Consider the following 7916-nt stretch of genomic DNA (forward strand, 5'->3'; position numbering starts at 1 on the left):
TTCAGGCAAAGGTGAAGAGTGCTTCTAAAATATTTTAGCCTATTCACATACCTTAACTATGTTTAACTATCTATCATTCCTCATGCTAATTACCAAGCCACTAATTCCATCAAATAAAATCCATTTATGATATTCCTTGTACTGATTAGCAGTGTCTGCTAGGGATCAAAATATAGATTACTCAAGCACTTGTAGAGGCCACCTTGGCAGATGGCCTTTCTGATATAATGCTAGCCGACACCCCTGAGGTGTAGATTGCCTCTGGAATTGAAGCTTAACCTAACAAGCAAGTACGTGGCATTACACCATCAATGCTGCAGTATTTTCAAGTAAATTACAGACATCAAGACACTTGCTTTGGAGCCGGCCCGGTGCCTTAGTGGTTAAGTGCGCGCGCTCCGCTGCTGGCGGCCCGGGGTTCGGATCCCGGGCGCGCACCCACGCACTGCTTCTCCGGCCATGCTGAGGCCGTGTCCTACATACATGCAACTGGAAGGATGTGCAGCTATGACATACAACTATCTACTGGGGCTTTGGGGGAAAAAAAATAAATAAATAAAATTATTAAAAAAAAAAAAAAGACACTTGCTTTGGTCTGGGAGAAAAAAACAATCATTCTCTTAAGGTACAGTGGAAAGCTAGTCAATACCAGGAACATCAGTCCCAGGATCTGTGACTATTTCATCAGTAGTAAGTTCTGTCTGGAAAGAAGACGATTAATATGAGATAGGATTGAAGTCTGTAAGATTATATGGGGACTCCAAATTCCTAGGCATTATAATACAGGGGGATACTTATTACTTGAAAGAGGTTATTTTAGTACAAGTAGAAGGAAATGTTAGTTCATATGGTTTTTATGGAGTTGGTTACCACCAAAGGTAGTTCAGGCTGTAAATAAATAATTCATTCTGGGCTAAATCAAGGATCATAAAGTGGCAGCCCACAAAAATGTTTTATTTGGCCTGAGCAATATTGTAAAATTATTTACTTTGATTGCCAGTACTTAAAAATCAGTTGCCACTCCCATAAAAATCTGGATTTCCAGCTTCCCTTGAAAAAAAATCAGAAGAGCTTGGCAACAGTAGGTCTGCATTCCCTGCTGATGTCAGGCAGCTGGAATCAAGGACCCATGTAACAGGCATTGCCTCTCCAGCCTGCTACAGCCCTCACCATGCCCTAATAATTCCCAACACTGAGGTCCCATGCCAGTTGCGATTTCTAATCTCAACTGCACTGCTGTATTTCTTATAGTAGAGTTAAGAGAAATGTGAAATATTTCTTGTACCTTGAGCAGCATTTTAGCATCCTAGTTATGAGTATGCACCCAAGACGCTGACAGCCTAGTTTTGAATCTTGGTTCTTCTACTTTCCAGTTATGTGACTTTGGGCAAGTTGCTTAATCTCTGTAAGCCTAGGTTTCCTTACATATAGATGAGAGTAATACTGGTATCCACTTCATATGGTTTTTGCAAGGATTAAAACGCTTAGGGCACGGGCAGGCCCCGTGGCGTAGTGGTTAAGTGCACGCGCTCTGCTGCTGGCGGCCCGGGGTTTGGATCCTGAGCATGCACTGACACACTGTTCGTCAGGCCATGCTGTGGCAGCCTCCCACATAAAGTGGAGGAAGATTGGCACGGATGTTAGCTCAGGGCCAGTCTTCCTCAGCAAAAAGAGGAAGATTGGCATGGATGTTAGCTCGGGGCTGATCTTTCTCACTCACGTACAAAAAAAACACAGTGCAGCCTCAAATAAGTGCCTCTGAGAGGGCATGTCCCACCCAGCCCACTTTAATCTTTTATGTTACCCAACTGGCCCCCTGTAGGTACTGAGTTCATGCTCTCTGATTTAAATAAATATGTGTGTATCGTTTCATAATGAATTATTAACAACACTGAGCATGCCTGGAAGACACTCCTCACCTTTGAAAATCATTTTATGTAGTCCCCCTTAACTATCTGCACCTGCTGAGTCGTGACACTAAGTACTGAGACCAGGATTCTGAGTGGATCGTGGAACTGAATTTCTGCCCAAATGCTGCCTTGGAATAAGATGATATCCCCTCCTCCATAGACACCACGTCTTTGTGAAAAGACATACCACAAAATGGGAGGAGATTTTTTACAACACATATAGCTGCAGAGGATTAGTATCCAAAATAATATAAAGAATGTCTATGAACTAATAAGAAAAAAACAGTCAGCTCTAGAGAAAAATGGGCAAAAAGATGAATAGGCAATTTACAGGGGAAGAAACGGGGATGACCTATAAACATAGGAAAAGATGCTCAATTCCACAGTAATCCAGAAAATGAGAATTAAAACCACAATAAAATATCATTTTATACCCATCATATCAGCAAAAATTGTATAGTCTAACAATATCACCACAACCACCAGGTCAGTGCATTGCTGGTTGAGTGTAGATTGGCCTGGCCTCTTTGAAGAGCAGTTTGGAACTCTCTGGCAAAGCCATTTATCCAAGGTCCCAGTAGTTTCGCTCCTAGGAATCAACCCTAGAGAAATTCTTGTAGAGATGCACCGAGAGACAGACACAAAGATGTTTATGGCCTCATTGTTTGTAATTGCCAAAACTGATAACAACTGAAATGTTCATCAGCAGAATAGATAAATCAAGGATGACATATTCATGCATTAGGGTAATATGCAGTCACTATGTCCATCAATAAGAATGATTCTCAAAACGTGTTAGATACAAAAACCAAGTTGCATAAGAAAACACACACTATGATGTTATGTATATAAAATAGCATGCAAAGCAGTACTACATATTGTTTGGGGATACAAGTATACAAAATATATGGGAAGGGCTGGCCCGGTGGCATAGTGGTTAAGTTCATGTGCTCTGCTTCAGTGGCCCAGGGTTCACCAGTTCAGATCCTGGGCATGGACCTACTCACCACTCATCAAGCCATGCTGAGGCAGCGTCCCACATAGAGCAACTAGAAGGATGTACAACTATGACATACAACTATCTCCTGGGGCTTTGGGGAGAAAAAAGGAAAAAAAGAGGAAGATTGGCAACAGATGTTAGCTCAGGGCCAATCTTCCTCAAAAAAATATATATATATGAGAATAATAAATACCAAATTTAGGATATTGGTTACCTCTGGAAGGAAGAGAGAGAAATGAGATTTAGTGGTTTCAACTGAATTAGAACTGCTTTATTTCTTGAGTTGGGTGGGTAATACCTGGTTGTGTGTTGTATTTGTCTTTATGCCTTTTTGTATATATTAAATATTATAAAACAAATTTTAAAATACATGAAATTTATTAATTTCTATTTTGCAATTTTCGTTTTTTATTTCAGAGTTAATTAAAACTTTTTCCAGGCTATATTAGTTTCCTGTTGCTATTTTTGCAAACTGCCAGAAATTTAGTGGCACTCAAATTTATTATTTTATAGGACTGGCCCCACCCCCATCTTCAAAGGCAGCAGTATAGCATCTTCAAATCTCTCTCTCTCTCTGGTCTCTGTTTCTGTCACCATATCTCCTCTGAATCTGACCCTCCTGTCTCCCTCTTATGAGGACCCTTGTGACTACATTGGCACACTCAGATAATCCAGGATAAGCTTCCCATTTCAAGTTTCTTAACTTAATCACATCTGCAAAATCCCTTTGCTGTATATAGTAACACATTCACAGGTTTTGGGGATTAGGACATGCACATCTTTGGGAGGCCATTTTCTGCCTGCCACATGGCCTTAAACATTTTGTAGGCCCTAGTGCTTTGCCTGTTGTACCCAGTGGAAACCCCCTGACCTGCTTAGCTCTTACTAAGCATCTGAATTTGATTCCCTGCCCGGTAGAGACCTAGGTGGCCACAGCGCGGTCAAAGGTAAGCCCCAGGGGCAGAAGAAAGTCACAGAGGCTGGAAATTCCCAAGCTGGAGAGTGGTCCAAGACCACTAAGAGAGCGGCCCCGAACAGTTAGATCTCAAAATTTCCTCAGGGCAGCCGGACTTTACAACACAAATCTGATCATGTCCCTCTCCTGTGTAAAACCCTGTCATGGCTTCCCCTTGGCTTTCGAATAGGGAACGAAGTCCTTAAAGTGATCCTAGACAAGGGTTTCTCAACCTCGGCACTACTGACATTTTGGGCCAAATCATTCTTTGTTGCCAAAGGCTGTGTTGTGCAAGGATGTTGCAGGATGTTTAGCAGCGTCCAGGGCCTCTACCCACTAGATGCCAGTAGCAGCCCCCACACACCCACACACACACACTTGTGACAACCAAGGCCTGACAACTTGCCAAATGTCTCTGGGGGACACAGTCACCCTCGGTTGAGAACTCCTGTCCTAGGAGGTCCTACGGGACCTGGATCCTGCTCATCTCCCCACCCTGTCCTCTCTTCTTCAGCCACCTAAAGGGCATCTCCCAGCTGAACACAGCAGGGTCCCTCAGGCCTCTGGATTTCTGCATACACTGTTCCCTCTTCCTGGATGGCTCCTCCTCATATCTCCTCACCTGGCAAACTCTTTTTTTGTGTCTCAGTCTAAATGTCTCCTGCTCAGACCCCCTCCCTGCTCCCCTTTCAGAGATCGCTGCTGTGTGCTGCAGCAGCACACACACACACACACACACACACACACACCCGCTCCTACAAACCTCTCACACCTGCCATCATTTGTCTGCCTTCTCCTTCAGACTGCCAGCTCCAGGAGGGCAGGGCCTGGGAGTGTCTTGTCCTACTGATTACAGTGTCTACTGATTAGTGGCCATGTGGTCTGTATTGTCTTGCGATTGGCAGACACGTTGGCCCAACCCCCACCAGTCCCATAATCAGACACTACAACAGAAGTCAGACCATGAAGCCAGGTAAATCCCCAAGGAGGAGCTGGATTGTCTGCCCCTTGTTGCGTCTGGACTGTGTTGGCCCCATTAAAGATTAAATAGTAACTTGAGGTGTGATCTGGAAAAGAGCCTCTTCCTGAGGGCAGTGAACTGAGGATTCCTAGGGCTACACATCAAGAACACTTTGCCCCATGGGCTCCTGTGAAATTATGCCCTCCCTGGGGAAGGGACGGCACCATGAACTGGCCAGCTTCTGGGACTCTCTGGGAAGAGAGCCAGACGGTGGTCACCCCGCAGACGGGGAACAGCCCAGCAGGGAGAAGGCTGTCACCCGTCAGCTCTGGTACAACAGACCATTCACAGGACAGTACTCCCAAATAAGAGACATCCAGACCCTGGCCAGGTTCCTTTTGTCCATCCCAACCTGGGGCGTCTAAATGCAGCCAGGCAAAGATCTAAGACACCACAGAAACTTGGCCCCATCTGGCCAAATGATCAATGCTTTACCTGATTCAAAAGTTGTAACTGAGGGCCGGCTCCGTGGCTTAGCGGTTAAGTGCGTGCGCTCTGATGCTGGCGGCCCGGGTTCGGATCCCGGGCGAGCCCCAAGGCACCACTTCTCCGTCCAACGCCAGGCCGAGTCCCACGTACAGCAACTAGAAGGATGTGAACCTACGACATACAACTATCTACTGGGGCTTTGAGGGGAAAAACATGAATAAATAAAATCTTTAAAAAAAAAAAAAAAAGTTGTAACTGAGACTCTGAAATGGACTCCTCTGAACAATGCTGCAAGGACAAAGCCCAGCCCCTGGGCAGTAGGCGCCCGAATTTCCCACGACAGGAAGGCTGTCCTTGCTCTTCGCAGGGGTTCAGCCAGCTCCTCCTCTTCCTCAGTCTCCCAGAGTGAGCCCCACACCCAGGCTAAGTCAACCATGTTGCCAAATCCATATATTCTTTGTATTATTATGTACTTAATATGTTCCCTTAAATATATATACATTTCTCCATAACATAAATAGTTATTTTCTGATTATGTAAATAACATATGCTCATCATAAAAAATGCAAACAACACAAAGAAGTGTGAGGAAGACAAAAATTACCGTGAGATAACCACCATCAACATTTTGGTGACCCTCCTTTCCTATATCTTTTTATCCAAAAGCACACATAAATGTGATTTTATATACACAAGGTGAACTTCTTTGCTCAAATACATGTATTAAAAAGGAAACTTTTATTAGCATTACTAATAGCAAACTGCCATCACTTGCTAGAATAGAAGGCAAACCCTCCAAAATAAATACAATGAAAATGAAACAATGTGATTAAATATCTAATCAGATACTATAGCTCCCAAGGCTCCCAAGCCCAAGGCCCAGGCTCTAGGAGTTAAAAGGAGGGATTAACAAGTGTTACAGAGGCTTGCCCCCTTAGACCAAAGGAGGACTTTCTCCCAGATACAATTAGAAGGATTGAAAGAGAATTAAAAGAAAATCTTTCTCTACTTCTACTGTTATCTGTTCCACATGTATGTGGTAGCTTAAATTTGGTGGAGTGCCCTTAAGCACCTCCCATATTATATGGAGAATGCAGGGGGCAGAACTCACAAGTACCAGACCCTGCAGGGCTGGCTCAAGACAGCGTGGAGGGGAAAGGCCCTGTATGCACCAGCCCCTTGCCCCCAGAAGCCTGAGAAAGCTATAAAGCCTCTAACAGCACCTCAGTGGCACTAGTCTGGTCCTTCCCTCCCCTCAGTCCCAGGCATCCCTCCTGCCCCAGCCAGAGCCGACAGGAGATTCCAGGGCTCCTTTTCCTCCTTCTTCACAAAGGCTCTTCTGTCTCAGGAACCAACATTGCTGGACAGGAGACCCAAAGTCTCGTGTGTCAGTGTCAGGACAAGCCTTTCTGCCATGGCCTGGGGCCCCTGGAAGGGGAGAGAGACAGCAGGGCCGGGATAGGGTCAGGCAAGCAAGGTGCCCAGGGTACGAAGTTGAAGAAGGTGCTCACTCTCAGCTGCAGACCCTCACTACCCTGAGAGGAGGCACCTTGCTTGTCTCACCCTCTTCCTGGCCCTGGGCGGCAGAGCCAAGCCATGAACCATTCAATATGTGGTGCTGGGACAACTGCGTATCCATGTGGAAAAAGGTAAAATGGAGCCAATCTGATCTTTTCTTATCCTATACCATACACCAAAATAAATTCAGGATGCAAAGGCCTAAATATGAAAAGAAAACATTTAAACACTTTTAGAGGGGCCGGCCCTGTGGCGTAGCGGTTAAGTGCGTACGCTCCGCTGCGGGCTGCCCAGGTTTAGATCCTGGGCGCGCACTGCCACACCGCTTGTCAGGCCATGCTGTGGCGGCGTCCCATATAAAGTGGAGGAAGATGGGCACAGATATTAGCCCAGGGTCCGTCTTCCTCAACAAAAAGAGGAGGATTGGCACGGATGTTAGCTCAGGGCTGATCTTCCTCACAAAAAAAAAAAACTTTTAGAAAATGTAGGAGAAATCAAAAATAACTTTATGATTTGAGAGTAGAAAAGGATTTCTTAAAAAGATATTAAAGAACAAACCATAAGTAAAAATGTTGATAAATTCCATTATGTTACAATTATCTGAATTCTTTTCTAAAGTCACCATAAACCAAGTTAAAAGACCAACTACAAACTGGGAAAATATATTTGCACTGCATATAGCTGACAAAAGATTCATATCCAGAATCTAGATGGGGAAAAAGAGATTTTAAAAGAATATAAGAAAAACAGACAAACGACTGAACAGGAAACTCACAGAAGAGGAAATATATATATCCAATAAATATACAAAAAGATGTTTAACCGCACTGCTAACCAGGGAGATGTGAGTTAAAATTACAATGATGCCACTTCACACTCATTTGGTTGCAAAAATGTAGAGGCCTGACAATGCCAAGTGAGAGAACTCGCTCAGTTTGCTGGTGGGAGCGTGAACTCAGATGGCCTCAAGAAGGTGTTTGGTGCTGCCCTGTGAAGGAAAAGATGTGTGTGTGTAGCCCCTTAACTGGCTTCTTTTACCCTCAGTTCTGACCCTCGGCGTCCTACTTCATCTTTCTAAGATCC

The sequence above is a fragment of the Ceratotherium simum genome, chromosome 11 (genome assembly GCF_057802395.1).
Source record: "Ceratotherium simum simum isolate JZ-2026a chromosome 11, ASM5780239v1, whole genome shotgun sequence".
In the NCBI taxonomy this organism is placed as follows: Eukaryota; Metazoa; Chordata; class Mammalia; order Perissodactyla; family Rhinocerotidae; genus Ceratotherium; species Ceratotherium simum.